The following is a 15,653-nucleotide window of genomic DNA, read 5'->3' on the forward strand; positions in this document are numbered from 1 at the left end:
TGGGCAGCACTTGGTCAGTAGGGTATTTTTAGCAACCAGATGCCTCTGTCAATCCAAAGCAGAGACAGCTGAAGTGGTCCAAGAGAAGAGGAGAGGTGATGTTTGCTGCTCTGGGACCCTTCAGCTGTCAGACTTGGACTCTCTCAAGTGAGATGGGGCCCTTGTTTCCTCCATGGGTAGACTATTGGCAGAAAGTAACAGATGATAAATTGACCCTTTGCCATATACATAACCTCTCTCCTCCCTGGTGGCTCAGACAGTAAAGAATCTGCCTGCAATGCAGGAGAGTCACGTTCAATCCCTGGCTCGGGAAGATCCCATGGAGTAGGGAATGGCAACCCACTCCAGTATTCTTGCCTGGAGAATCCCACTGGGTACAATCCATGGGGTTGCAGAGTCGGACATGACTGAGCGACTAAGTACTCTCTGGGCCCCAAGGGGCCTCCCTCTTCTCTAATATTCCTTGGCTCTCCCACAGTGCCCCTCCCAGGGCATGGAGGTCTGAGCATTCTCTGATGAATGCAGGTACGTTGGACCACAGGATGTGTTATGAAAGGAGGCTGGCTTTGAAGAAGAAAGCCCTCATATCTATCATTCTGTCAAATCTCCCTTAAACTTTATGTCTGTTACCAGAAAAGTACCAATACCTTCTTTCCCAGGAATGAGGACATTGGAAGGATTAGTCTAAAATCCCAGCTATTGAACACTGGACGCCGCTCATCTTGATCATCAGACAGCTCTCACTGAGGTTGAAAAGAAAGACACTTGCAGATCTGGAGCTATGGCTTATCTTCCAGGTAATATTTTTAGTTTCTGGGATGCATCTGTTTACGGATTTCTGTGCTCTGGGTTTCTGTAAGTGTACTAGTTTACAAGCACTGGCTTCTGAGTTAGACAGGTCTGCATGTGAATTTTGAGCCTTCTAGGACCATGGGCTTCCCAGGTGGCACTAATGGTAAAGAACCCGCCTGCCAATGCACGAGACATAAGAGACCCAGGTTCGATCCCTAGGTGGGAAAGATCCCCTGGAGAAGGGAATGGCAACCCACTCCAGTATTCTTGCCTAGAGAATCCCATCGACAGAAGAGCCTGGCAGGCTACAGTCCATAGGATCGCAAAGAGTCAGACATGACTGAAGCAACTTAGCAGGACAACTTTGAGATAGTACCTGTAAAACAAGGGTGATAATTTCTACCTCACTGGTAAATGAGATAATAGGTACAATGGATATGGCACAGCACTTGGCTATGTTCATACAGAACTTACTAAATGATAGCAAATTTATTTTATTTATTCTGTCCATTTTCTTCCCCCAAACCATCAAGATACATTCAAAATTCTAATGTGTCTTCAACCCAATTGCATCTCCTGATGCTTCTTTGCTCTTGGAAGCAGCTGGAGAATCGTCTGTCAGACCTTGCACGCATGCTAGGTCACTTCAGTCGTGTGAGTCGTTGCGACTCCATGGATGGTAGCTCGCTAGGCTTCTCTGTCCATGGGATTCTCCAGGCAAGGATACGGAGTGGGTTACCATGTCCTTCTCCAGGGGGTCTTTCTGACACAGGGATTGAACCCAATTCTCTTGTGTTCTTGCATTGGCAGGTAGCTAGCACCACCTGGGAAGCTCTCTCCATGTATCCCAGTTTTTAGGTCATAACACATAGTACCTGGAACTAGAGAATAATTCAGTGAACTCTGATCTATCCCAAAGGGCAAAACACGTTAAGATATTTAAAATTGGGTGCCCCAAAAGTAAACATCACATGCTCTTGGGGGAAAAAAAGCAATTAAATAAGAGTTCTTCAGGTTAGTCTCAAATGAATGTCTGCACCCACGTTGCCTGGCAAGAGCCAGGGTCCACCCTTGGGAGCCAGCAGCTCTGCCTGGTAGAGATGACCTCATTGTCCTCTAGACACAGGTTCAGCCCAACCCAAGGTCAAGGAAGACATCTACCTGCCTGAAATCAGAAAGAGAGAAGGAGCATCAAACCTGGTGCTTTAGTTTCAATGGTGAGTCTCAACCTTCTCGGAACAGCAAGATTATATTATTAAAACATGGTAGAGGGCAGTGCAGTGGATGAGAATGCAGGGGCATGAGTTCAGTCCCTGGTTCGGGAATATTCCATATGCCATGGAGCAACTAAACCCATATGCCACAACTACTGGGCCTGAGAGCTGCAACTACTGAAGCAGGCATTGCCTTTGGCCTGTGCTCTGCAACAAGACGAACCACCGCAATGAGAAGCCAACACGCCACAACTAGAGAAGGCCCACACAAACCAACAAAGACCCAGTGCAGCCTAAATAAATAAATAAAATTTAAAACATGGTAGACAGAATAATGGTTTCCCAAAGATACTCAGGTCCTACTCCACAACCCCGTGAAGATATTATCTTACATGGCAAAAGGGACTTTGCAAGTGTGATTAATTAAACCTCTTGAGAGAGGGAGGATTGTCCAGTTGGCCCGATGAAATCATAAGAATCCTCATAAGAGGGAGTTGGGGGGTGATCAATGTCAGGTGGAGATGTAACAATGGAAGCAAGAAGGTCAGAGTCAGAGAGAGAGACATTTGAAGATGCTATATGGTTGGCTTTGAAGTAGGAGGAAGGAGCTATGAGCAAAGAAATGCAGGTGCCCTCTAGAAACTGGAAAAGGCAGGGGTATAGCTGCTCCTCCAAGAGCCCCCAGGGGGAGCATGGCCCTGATGACACTTTGATTTAAACCCAGTGAACCCTCCGTTTCTGGCTTCTGATAACTGAATTCTAATATAATAAGTTTATGTTATTTTAAATCACTAAGTAATTTGTTAAAAAGCAGCAATAGAAACTAACACATACAGTATTATACTTTGTTTTACATAAGAGATACCAAGGGAACATTTCATGCAAAGATGGGCTCGATAAAGGACAGAAATGGTATGGACCTAACAGAAGCAGAAGATATTCAGAAGAGGTGGCAAGAATACACAGAAGAACTGTACAAAAAAGATCTTTACGACCCAGATAATCATGATGGTGTGATCACTGACCTAGAGCCAGACGTCCTGGAATGTGAAGTCAAGTGGGCCTTAGAAAGCATCACTACAAACAAAGCTAGTGGAGGTGATGGAATTCCAGTTGAGCTATTTCAAATCCTGGAAGACGATGCTGTGAAAGTGCTGCACTCAATATGCCAGCAAATTTGGAAAACTCAGCAGTGGCCACAGGATTGGAAAAGGCCAGTTTTCATTCCAATCCCAAAGAAAGGCAATGCCAAAGAATGCTCAAACTACCGCACAACTGCACTCATCTCACACGCTAGTAAAGTAATGCTCAAAATTCTCCAAGCCAGGCTTCAGCAATACGTGAACCGTGAACTTCCAGATGTTCAAACTGGTTTTAGAAAAGGCAGGGGATCCAGAGACCAAATTGCCAACATCCGCTGGATCATGGAAAAAGCAAGAGAGTTCCAGAAAAACATCTATTTTTGCTTTATTGACTATACCAAAGCCTTTCACTGTGTGGATCACAATAAACTGTGGGAAATTCTGAAAGAGATGGGAATACCAGACCACCTGACCTGCCTTTTGAGAAACCTATATGCAGGTCAGGAAGCAACAGTTAGAACTGGACATGGAACAACAGACTGGTTCCAAATAGGAAAAGGAGTATGTCAAGGCTGTATATTGTCACCCTGCTTATTTAACTTCTATGCAGAGTACATCATGAGAAACTCTGGGCTGGATGAAGCACAAGCTGGAATCAAGATTGCCGGGAGGAATATCAAGAACCTCAGATATGCAGATGACACCACCCTTATGGCAGAAAGTGAAGAGGAACTAAAAAGCCTCTTGAGGAAAGTGAAAGAGGAGAGTGAAAAAGTTAGCTTAAAGCTCAACATCCAGAGAACTAAGATCATGGCATCTGGTCCCATCACTTCATTGGAAATAGATAGGGAAACAGTGGAAACAGTGTCAGACTTTATATTTGGGGGCTCCAAATTCACGGCAGATGGTGATTGCAGCCCTGAAATTAAAAGATGCTTACTCCTTGGAAGAAAAGTTATGACCAACCTAGGTAGCATATTCAAAAGCAGAGACATTACTTTGCCAACAAAGGTCCATCTAGTCAAGGCTATGGTTTTTCCAGTGGTCACGTATGGATGTGAGAGTTGGACTGTGAAGAAGGCTGAGCACCAAAGAATTGATGCTTTTGAACTGTGGTGTTGGAGAAGACTCTTGAGAGTCCCTTGGACTGCAAGGAGATCCAACCAGTCCATTCTAAAGATCAGTCCTGGGTGTTCTTTGGAAGGAATGGTGCTAAAGCTGAAACTCCAGTTTTTTGGCTACCTCATGTGAAGAGTTGACTCATTGGAAAAGACTCTGATGCTGGGAGGGATTGGGGGCAGGAGGAGAAGGGGACGACAGAGGATGAGATGGCTGGATGGCATCAACGACTCGATGGATGTGAGTTTGAGTGAACTCCGGGAGTTGGTGATGGACAGGGAGGCCTGGCATGCTGCAATTCATGGGGTCACAAGGAGTCGGACACGACTGAGTGACTGAACTGAACTGAGAGTAAATATTATATAAAATCCTTTTTGATGTATGAAATTAAATTTATAGAGAATATAATGTGTTAGTTCTTGAACCTAAAAAACATAGATTACTAACTCCTCTGGGGCTTCCCTGGTGGCTCAGATGATAAAGAATCCGCTTGCAGTGCAGGAGACCTAGGTTAGATCCCTGGGTCAGAAAAATCCCCTAGAGAAGGGTATGGCAACCCACTCCAGTATTGTTGCCTGGAGAATTCCATGGACAGAGAAGCCTTGCATTCTACAGTCCATGGGGTCACAAAAGAATCAGAAATGACTGAGTGACTAACAGGGTCACTTCACAAAGTCTGAGTATTTGTCCCCTCCACCTCCAAATTCATACGTAGAAATCCTCACCCTCAATGGTGATGGTATTAATCTGTGGGGGCTTGGGTAGATCCTTAAATCATGAAGGTGAAAACCTCATGAATAAGAGTCATGCTTTATATATAGAAGAGGCTCCAGAGATTGCCTTGGCCCTTCTCTTCTGCCATGTGAGGATACAAGGAGAATTCTGTGACTTGAAAAGAAGCCTTCATCCAAACATGCTGGCACCCTGATCTAGGACTTCAAGCTTCCATAACTGTAAGAAATAAATTTCTGGTGTTTATAAACTACCCAGGCTTTGGTATTTTGTTATTGCAATTCAAATGGACTAAGACTCTGATCTAACCTAGTAAAGGAAAAGGGAAAATGACAGTTAAATTATAATAAAATAACATATATTCATTGTAAACTCCAGGAGATATTGAAGGACAGAGAACTCTGACATGCTGCAGTCCATGGGGGTCTCAAAGAGTTGGACACAACTTGGCAACTGAACAACAACATAAAAAAAAAACTAGCTTATATAATGTTAATACTATTTAAAAAATAAAAGGACCCAGCTTTTTAAAAAAATTTACAGAAACTGATCTATGATTACGTAAGACAGTGTTCTAGACTCAGATAATTATAAATACAATTTTACATAAGTGAAATGAATATCCAGATATTTGAAGTACAAGGCTGTTGCTTACTTCCTGGGGCATCCAGCATCTCTGGCCAGGACCAGTGAGACAGGGGATGTTGACTCTAGTTATCAGGCTGGTGATGGAGAAGGGAGCACAGGGCTCTGTGGTATCAAACACCAACACAAATCCTATGCAAAGGCTTTTTGCCCATCTACCCACCTACATTTCATTTTTTCCCCACTGGGATCAGCCTTTCTTGCTGGCCCTAGCCCTACTTCTGCCAACAATAAGCCAGTGCTTACATGTGCGTGCTCAGTTGTGTCTGACTCTTTTTGACCCCATGGACTGTAGCCCGCCAGGCTCCTCTGTCCATGGGATTTAACAGGCAAGAATACTGGATCGAGCTGCCATTTCTTCCTCCAGAGGATTTTCCCAAAAAGGGATCAAAGGCATGTCTCATGCCTTCGCAAGTGGATTTTTTACCACTGTGCCACCTGGGAAGCCCACATTATGTCAGTTGCACCCTACAATCATCATAACAACCAAAATATCCACCCCCACATTTCTAAGATGGCCCCTAACTAGTGGAACTGCCTCCATTGAAAAGTGCTGGTCGTCATCATCAGAAAAAGCACATTTAGAGTTTTTAGTGGATTTCTTATCGCTCTACTGGAGATGTTTAGCCAGAAAAGATTTAAGAAGGACATGAGAGCTTTCTTCAGCATCATTCATCAAAGCATGGAAGAAGCAGGAGATTCATTCCACGTTTCTTAAGAGAGCAAACGAGGGTCCAGAGTGGACATAACCATTTGGCAATGTGGTATCGAGGTTAAGATCCTAAACTTGAGCTTCACAGACCCTCACAATCCTATCTCTCTTGAGCACTTTTCTGCTCCAAGAAGATGGAAACTTTCCCATTGTTAATGATTTTAATAGCCATCCAGTCTCTTTCTTTGATATATCTATTAACAGATAAAGAAGGATGGTAAGAAAGAAAGAAAAATGAGATTGTGCAAGTCAAAGGACCCCTGGTCCCACAAGTACTGGCTGAGTTAGGAGATTGCAGACAAGGGAATGATGAGAATGACTACAGTGGTTCTGTAACTCAAAGTGGGATCCAGCTGCTCGCCACTCCAAAACCATTAAAGAGGCCAGGCTGGTGGAAAGAAAAGTTTGCATTATTTTGGTTGCTGGCAACCGGGGGTCAGGAAGGCGGATGCTTGTCCAAAGGTCAACTACTCCCCAACCCCTAACAATTAGGGCGCAAGAGCTTTTATAGACAGAGAGAGGGACTGCATGCAGAAACAACAGAAACAGCAGTCAGCTCTGACGGTCATCTTGAAGTTGGTCATTGGTGATGTGACCAGCTTCATCTTGATTAAGTACAGTTAATCTTCAGTTCCAGGGTGGGTTTATTCCCATTTCCTTGAGGCCAGTTCTTGGAATTGTGGCAGCTTATGTCATGGCTACAGTCTGGTCATTATATAGTTAAATTCTCCACCTGGTCGGGATTTTGGTATCTATAAGAGAGCTCACAGGATATGGCTCAGATTTTTATCTATAGCTATTGAGAAGGAACTAAAGGTCCTTAGCTGTGCTTAATGACTACATTATTATTTGGTCTCCTTTGACTGGTTTTCTTTGCTTCTTCATTTTCTTACTTCTCTAACTAGATTTATTCTTTTCTAAAAAAAAATTTATTTATTTATTTATTTATTTTTGGCTGCATTGATCTTCCTTGCTGCACTCAGACCTTTTTTCTCTAGTTGAGGAGAGCTGGGGCTACTCTCTAATAGCAGTGCACAGATTATCTTTGCAGCGGCTTCTCGCTGCATGGACTCCAGGGCAAGAGGGCTTCCGTAGTTGTGGCACATGGGCTTATGTGCCCCATGGCATGTGGAATCTTCCCAGACCAGAAATTGTCCCTTGCGTTGGTGAGCAGATTCTTACCCAATAGATCTGGACGTATTATTTGGCTGAAGTTTTTCCACAAACAAAAGGTCAGCAGAGAACATGGGTGGGACGATGGAGGGGAAGAAGGTGGTAAGGACCATAGGGTCCTGCTCCATTTCGGTTCCATTTACCTCGATTTTTAGCTGAACTCCCCTCCCCACTCAGGCCATACACAAGGACATTACTATGGCTATTGAGTACCCAGCACCCTAAAGAAGTGTGGGCAACCATTGCTGGGTTCCCAGTCTTGTACCTCAACGGTAGAAGAAGCTAACATGAAGTGGCCAAGACTGGGGCCTATTTTGGAAAGAATTATTAGCATAACATTATAAGCCTAAACATGGGTTTCAAGTAACCCTTACTATAAGCTCCACTGGTTAACTTTTTTTTTTTTATGTATTTTTGGTGGGGATGCTTCCCTGGTGCCTCAGATGGTAAAGAATCTGCTTGTAATGTGGGAGACCCAGGTTCAATCCATGGGTTGGGAACATCTCCTGGAGAAGAGAATGGCTTCCCACTCCAGTATTCTTGAGACTTTGTCTTTTTTTTTTTTTTCTAATTTATGTATGTATTTATTTATGGTATAGATTCTCAGATTCTTATTTTATTCGATAAGTTGTAAGACATTGTTATTGTTTTTTTCTTTTTCATTTGTTATTAACTCCTGTATTTTACTTTATTTTTTTTTCAGCTTTATTGAGATATAATAACATATAACATTGCATAAGTTTAAGGTGTGCAATATGATAATTTGCCACTGGTTAACTTTCATCTCAGATAGAATCTGTTCCCAGATTCCACATCACAGCCCCAAAATCTTTTTTTTTTAGCGTCAAAGTCTTTAACCATATTCTGTTTTCATATTATTATCCTGAATTTTTTTTTTTTTTTAAATTAAAAAAAATTAAAAAAAAAAAAGAAAAAAAAAAAAAGAAAATAGGAAAAAAAAAAATAAAGAAAAAAAAAACGAAAAAGAAAGGTAAAAAAATGAAAAAAAGAGTCGCCAGTCCAGGTTCGATGCATATCCTGAATTTTTGAGCAAATAATCTCAGAGGCCTTGAAAGAGTGATTGCATTCCCTTCAGTTGGATATGCTACAGTTCAAGGAATATGTAGAATTAAGTGTGAAGGTGGAGATGTCTGTGAAACCCAGAGTAACGATTTTGAACCACCAAGACAGTTTGTGTGCCTATGTTAATATCATGGTAGCTGATCCACCACGCTCGATCCTTCCTTTTGGTGAGATTCAGTCACACACCTGCAGGACCACCACCTAGTGGCAAATCAAGAGAGCTGCAAGATTTTAAATCTTTTTTGAAGACCTTTTTTTTTTGCCAGGCATGGCTTTATTGGGGCCCCTGCTGTAGCAGGGCGGAGCAAGAATAAACAACAGGTTCCCTTGCTTGTTTGCTCCCCTAGGGAGGGGACAAGCTTGTTCCTTATTTGGGGTGAGGGTAGGGATGTGTCCAGAGGTTCGGCTGGAGGGGTGGCTTAGGTGTTGTGGGCAGAGGGTGTGCTCTGTACCCTGCTTTTGTTCCTGACACCCAGTTTTTGCTCCCGGCTCTTCTAAAGTGGTGGTTGGTTTTTTGGTCTCTCTGTATCTTTTGTCCAGAGTTCACCCCAACTGCACATGCAGGCAGTTGATTTTAGTCCTATATAGTTTCTTTATATTTTGCTGTTTGGAGGAGAGGTGTGTCCAGGCGCAAGCATTTTAGCAAAGGTCCCCAGGTCTCCCAACCTGTCTCATTCCCCACTGTGAAACTGTGCTCAGTCGCTCAGTCATATCTAACTCTTTGCGACCCCATGGACTGTACCCCACCAGGCTCCTCTGTCCATGGGATTTTTCAGGCAAGAATACTGGAGTGGGTTGCATTTCCTACTCCAGGGGAAAAACTCTACACCCTAATTATTTTAGTAAAAGTACAGCACTTTATCATTGGTTTCGACCTTCCTTTGTACCCAGAGCTAAGATTCATTTAGGCCAGGGCTTGAAAAGGTTCCTTTAGGCCTGTGAACTAAGAACAGTTTATATATTCTTTAATGATTGGCACTGGGGTAGAATGGGGGAAATCAAAAGAATATTTTGTGACACTTGAAAATTATGTGAAACTCAAATTTCAGTAACGATAAATCATATAAAAAAAGCAGCCATACTCATATGTTTACATATTTTCTAAGGCTTCTTTCACACTATAGCCCCAGAGTTGAATAACTGCAACAAAAACCACATGGCCCACAAAGTCAAAAATATTTACTGTCTGGCCTTTTACAGAAAATGTTTGCCAATCCTGCTTTAGACTAATAGTAGCTAACGCCTAGCAGTGTTAAATAAGCCAGGGGTTGCTCACTATTTTCAAATGCATTCACTGGCTGATTCATTATCATTTCATAATCACAGGATCAAAGAGGTTTGTGGGCACACCTAGCCCTCACATTCCAGAATGAGAGGAGCAGGTTCCCTCCTGAATAGTCCATTATATCCTGTGTAACCGGGGTTCCCAGGTGGCACAGTGGTAAAAAATACACTTTCCAATGCAGGAGACCCAGGAGACAGAGGTTGGACCCCTGGGCCAGGAGGATCCCCTGGGGAAGGAAATGGCAACCCACTCCAGTGTTCTTGCCTGGGGAAGCCTATGGACAGAGGAGCCTGGCGGGCTACAGTCCATGGGGTCGCAATAGAGTTGGACATGACCTAGTGACTATACAACAACAATAACAATCCTATAAAATTACATCATTGACAAAACTTCACACTCTCTCTGGTCCCTGCATTCTTACTAAAGTAGCACTCCTGCTTCCATCTTTCTTCCTTCAGCTCCTAAAATTCTCAGCTCAAATTGCTTTCCTCTCAAGAGCTCCTGAAGGCACTCATTCCACATGCATTTATCAGCACTTTTACCAGGCACTATACTCAGTGCCCCGACACAAAGGTGATTAAAATGTAGGCCCATATGATATATACAATAGATAACTAATGAGAACCCACTGTGTTTCACAGGGAACTCTATTCAATGCTTTCTGGTGACCTAAATGGGAAGAAAATACAAAACAGAGTGGATATATGTATGCATGCTGAATCACTTCAGTTATGTCCAACCCTTTGTGATCCCATGGACTATAGCCCACCAGGATCCTCTGTCCATGGAATTCTCCAGGCAAGAATACTGATGTGGGTTGCTGTGCCCTCCTGCAGGGGATCTTCCCCACCCAGGGATCAAACCTGAGTCTCACATCTAACCTGCATTAGCAGGCAGTTCTTTACCACTAGCGCCACCTGAGATGCACAAATATATGTATACGTATAGCTGTTTCACTTTGCTGTACAGCAGAAACTAATGCAACATTGTAAAGCAAATCTACTCCAACAAAAACTTTTTTTGAAATATAGGCCTGGTATCTAAGACATTGACCATTTAGAGAGAATTATAGGTAATGGCGGCTTCCCTGGTCGCTCAGTGATAAAGAATCTGCCTGAAACGGAGGAGACAAAGGAGACAAGGGTTCGATCCCTGGATTGGGAAGATCCACTGGAGCAGGGCATGGCAACCCACTCCAGTATTCTTGCCTGGAGAATCCCATGGACAGAAGAGCCTGGCGGGCTACAGTACATGGGGTTGCAAAGAGTCAGACACTGAAATGACTTAGCACATACGCATGCATATAGAGATGTACAAGGCAAAGGGGAAAGGGTAGTAATAGCAGCCTAAGAAATCAGGAAAGGCTTCAGAAGTAGCAGACAAAGATAAGTGTGGGAGTGGGGGGGAAACTTTCAGGCCCAAGGACAGAGCAGAGATACGGAGGTAAAGAAACAGCATGATATTGTATAGACAATTACAATCAGTATTCTGGGAGCTAAAGAAGCACATGTATTATACTTCACTTTATCCTCTGTCACCAGACTATCTCACCCTTTATGTCCAGTGTTTCATATACAGCAAAAATAAGTGTTTGAATGCTTGAAACTGTGCTTTATTTGCATTACTTCATATTGCTTTCACAACATCCTTTGAGGTGGGTATTACTGAGACTTCCTAGTTAAAAAGTAGATCCCTCTCCTAAGTATAATCCCCCAGAGAAACTCTCACATGTGAGCATAATGAGACTGAACAAGAAAGTTAAAGCAGCATCGTCTATAAAATTAGAAATGGGAAATAAGCCCAAAGTCTTAAGACAGGAGAATGGATAGCTCATGTGTATTCATACAATGGATGTTATAGAGCTGTGAAAGGGAATCAGTTATAACCTCACAACTCAACAGAGGTTAATATCAAAAAATAGTAAGTGAAAAAAGGAACCTTCAGGGGAATAAATAGTAGGCAAAATAACATTTATGTAAAGTTTTAAATCATGCAAAATAATACATCATGTTACTTAGGGATACATATCTATGTAGTAAAAATATAAAGAACCAGGCTACCTCGCCCCTTGCTGGCATTCAAAAAAAAAGAAAACTTTCCTTTACACTAACCTGGCCTCTTTATTGAATTTTGAGCATGAGAATAAGAAATGCTGAATTCAGGATAGTGTTTACTTCTGAGGAAAAGAGGAATTCATTCGGAAGTAGGAAGAGGGTGTTTCAGGAAGAAGTGGCAGATGCAATAAACTGAGTTATGCATAGTGTTTATGGTAATCAGTAAAGGTTTAATGTTGCTGAATCATAAAGTGAAAGCAGGGTGGGGAAGTGAGAACACTGGGAAGCTAATGAGATCAGGGAGGTGCACAGAAGCCCAGTAGTACAGCATTCATGATTGACTGAATGAAGAGCCAGTAATGACTTCCAGGTAGTACCCTTTGGCAGTACCGAGAGTAGACTGGAGGGTGAAATTGAAATGTAGCAGTACCCTATGGTCCTTGGATCCCCCACCCCACCATGTCCTCAGCCTGCCTTTTGTCTGTGGAATAACTCCTGTTGTTCAGTCACTCAGCCCTATCCAACTCTTTTCGACTCCATGGACTGCAGCACACCAGGCTTCCCTGTCCTTCACTATGTCCTGGAGTTTGCTCAAACTCGTGTCCATTGAGTCAGTGATGCCACCCAACCATCTCGTCCTCTGTCATCCCCTTCTCCTGGCTTCAATCTTCCCCAGCAGGGTCTTTTCCAATGAGTTGGCTCTTCACATTGGGTGGCCAAAGTACTAGAGTTTCAGCTTCAGCATCAGTCCTTCCAAAGAATATTCAGAATTAATTTCCTTTAGGATGGATTGGTTTGATCTTCTTGCAATCCAAGGGACTCTCAAGTGTCTTCTTCAGCACCATAGTTCAAAAGCATCCATTCTTCTTTGAAAGAAAGTACTCAGCTTTCTTTATGATCCAGCTCTCACATCCATACATGACTACTGGAAAAACCACAGCTTTAACTACATGGACCTTTGTGGGAAAAATAATGGAACAACTTTAGCCGAAGAATAAGTTTAATCAGAGAAGTGAGAAAATGCATAAACAAAGGAAAACAGTCAAAGGAGACCAAATGATAACAATGCAGTCATTAAGCAAAGTCACGGGCCTTTAGTTCCTCCTCAAGAGGTATAGATAATATTCTGAGCTATATCCTGTGAGCTGTCTTATAGATACTTCTCCCCTCAGATGAAGTTAACTACATGATGACCAGACTGTAGGCCATGACATAAGCTGCCACAGTTCCGAGAACTGGCCTCAAGGAAATGGGAACAACCCACCCTGAAGATTAACTGTACCTAAAACAATCAGGGGTTTCCCTGGTAGCTCAGCTGGTAAAGAATCTGCCTGCAGTGCAGGAAACCCTGGTTCAATTCCTGGATCAGAAAGATCCCCTGCAGAAGAAGTAGGTTACCCACTCCAATATTCATGGGCTTCCCTGGTGGCTCAGATGGTAAAGAATCCACCTGCAAAGCAGGAGACCTGGGTTCCATCCTTGGGTTGGGAAGATCCCCTGGAGAAGGGCATGGCAACCCACTCCAGTATTCTTGCCTAGAGAATCGCCATGGACAGAGGAGCCTGGCTACAGTCCATGGGATTGCAAAGAGTCAGACACGACTGAGCAAACAAAGCACAGCACACAAAACAATCAAGATGACACTGGTCAGACCACTGATGACCAATTTCAAGGTGATTGTCAGAGCTGACTGGGCTGTTTCTGCATGGAGCCGCTCCCTGTCTATAAAAGCTCTTGTCCAGATTGTCAAGGGTAGGAGTTAGTCTTTCCACAGATTCCACCCTATCTCCCACTTGCTGGCATCCAAAATAAAGAAAACTTTCCTTCCCACCAAACTGGCCTCTTTTGACTGTCTGACTTTTGAGCAGCGAGCAGCCCAGAACCCACTTTCGGTAACAAAATCAGGAATGATGATAAGTAAGGCAGACATTGCCCCGGCTCTAACAAAAGATAATGAGAACCAGAAATTAGGCAATGCTGGTTTGACGGGAAAGGAGAACATACAGAAGAGAAACTTTTGCACAGTGCACCAGGGGGCATGCCCATCAATTGGGAGATGGGTGGAATATTGTACAGCAACGAAATGAGTAAATTACACGTATATGCAACAGCTTGGATGTACCTTAAAACAGCAAGTGAAACAAGTCCCAGAATACCGCTAGAGAAAGACATAAATCTTATGAAATTCAAAAATAATCGAAACTTTTTCCCCAGTCACACATATATTCCTTTCAAATGAGTATATCTTTATCACATATATTATATTCATATGAAAGGAAATGACCACAAACAGGGTATTAATTTCCTTGGGAGATAGGGAATTAGAGGATGAAATGAACCGGTGTGTATGTATATTTGCATACACTGAGACTATCAGGAGAGAGAAAGAGGTCATTTATGGAGCAATGATGACAGCATATCAAGACCAAGGATTTTCCACCCTGTATTAAAGGCTCTAACAAAGAAAACCGGTAAGGGAGGAAGGCATGTATTTTTCTGATTTTTTAAAAATTGTATTTATTGAGCTATGTCTGGTCTTAGTTGCAGCACTCAGGGTCTGTGCTGTGTCATGCAGGACCTTGTCTTGTTGCACATGGACTCTCTGCAGCGGGCAGGCTTAGTTGCTCCTCAGCACGTGGGATCTTAGATTGAACCCAAGTCCCCTGCTTTGCGAAGTGGATTCTTAACTACAGAACCAGGAAAGTCGTAGGTTTTTTGGTTTGTTTTTTTTTTTTTTTTCAATTAATTTAATTGGAAGATAATTACTTTACAATATTGTGATGGGTTTTTGCCATACAGCAACATGAATCGGCCACAAGTATACGTGTCCCCCCACATCCTAAATCTTCCTCCCATCTCCCTCCTCACCCTATCCCTCTGGGTTGTCCCAGAGCACTAGTTTTGGGTGCCGACTCATGTATTGAACTTGCACTGGTACAAGTGCATATGGTAATGTACATGATTACCATATGGTAATACACATGATTTAGTGCTATTCTCTCAAAACCTCGCCTTCTCCCACTGAGTCCAAAAGTCTGTTCTTTACATCTGTGTCTCCTTTGCTGCCCTGAATGTAGGATCGTCGGGTACCGGCTTCCTAATTGGTTTCAGACTCTCCCAAGGTGAGCTGCCCCAGGAGTTTTTCCTCTCTTCCAATGGTGGGTGCGTGCTAAATCGCTTCAGTCCTGTCCGACTCTTTGTGACCCGATGGACTGTAGCCCACCAGACTCCTCTGTCCATGGGATTCTCCAGGCAAGAATACTAGAGTGGGTTGCCATTGCCTTCTCCAGGGGATCTTCCCGACCCAGGGCTCAGACCCGTTTCTTGTGGCTCCTGCATTGGTAGCCGAGTTCTTTATCCCTAGCACCAACTGGAAAGGCCCATGGAGAGACCAAGGAACAGCAAAGAAAGTGAAAGTGAGTCACTCAGTCGCGTCCAACTCTCTGCGATCCCATGGACTGTAGCCCACCAAGATCCCCTGTCCATGGGATTCTCCAGGCAAGAATACTGCAGTGAGTTGTCCTTTCCTTCTCCAGGGAATCTTCCCGACCCAGGGATCGAACTCAGGTCTCCCATATTGCAGGCAGACTCTTTACCGACTGAGCCACCAGGGAAATCACCAAAGAACAGCAAAAGACTGAGGAACAGCAAGGAACACCGAGGTACACCAAGGAACAGCAAAAGAAAGGCTAATGCAAGCCAGAGAAGAAGAGAACTCGGGAAGTGACGGACTGAGCGGGTAGGGCAACCGGGAGGGCGCGG

The 15,653-nt window shown here is 43.4% G+C and overlaps 1 long non-coding RNA gene across 1 annotated transcript; it reads left to right on the top strand.

The window, feature by feature from the left end:
* Positions 1-66: 66 nt before the first annotated feature.
* On the top strand, positions 67-5,192 carry LOC113901290. Its single transcript, XR_003513383.1, has 3 exons — positions 67-147; positions 660-797; positions 5,029-5,192. It is a non-coding gene; the product is annotated as an uncharacterized LOC113901290 (long non-coding RNA).
* The last annotated feature ends 10,461 nt before the right edge of the window (positions 5,193-15,653 follow it).

The sequence above is a fragment of the Bos indicus x Bos taurus genome, chromosome 11 (assembly GCF_003369695.1).
Source record: "Bos indicus x Bos taurus breed Angus x Brahman F1 hybrid chromosome 11, Bos_hybrid_MaternalHap_v2.0, whole genome shotgun sequence".
NCBI classification, from domain to species: Eukaryota; Metazoa; Chordata; class Mammalia; order Artiodactyla; family Bovidae; genus Bos; species Bos indicus x Bos taurus.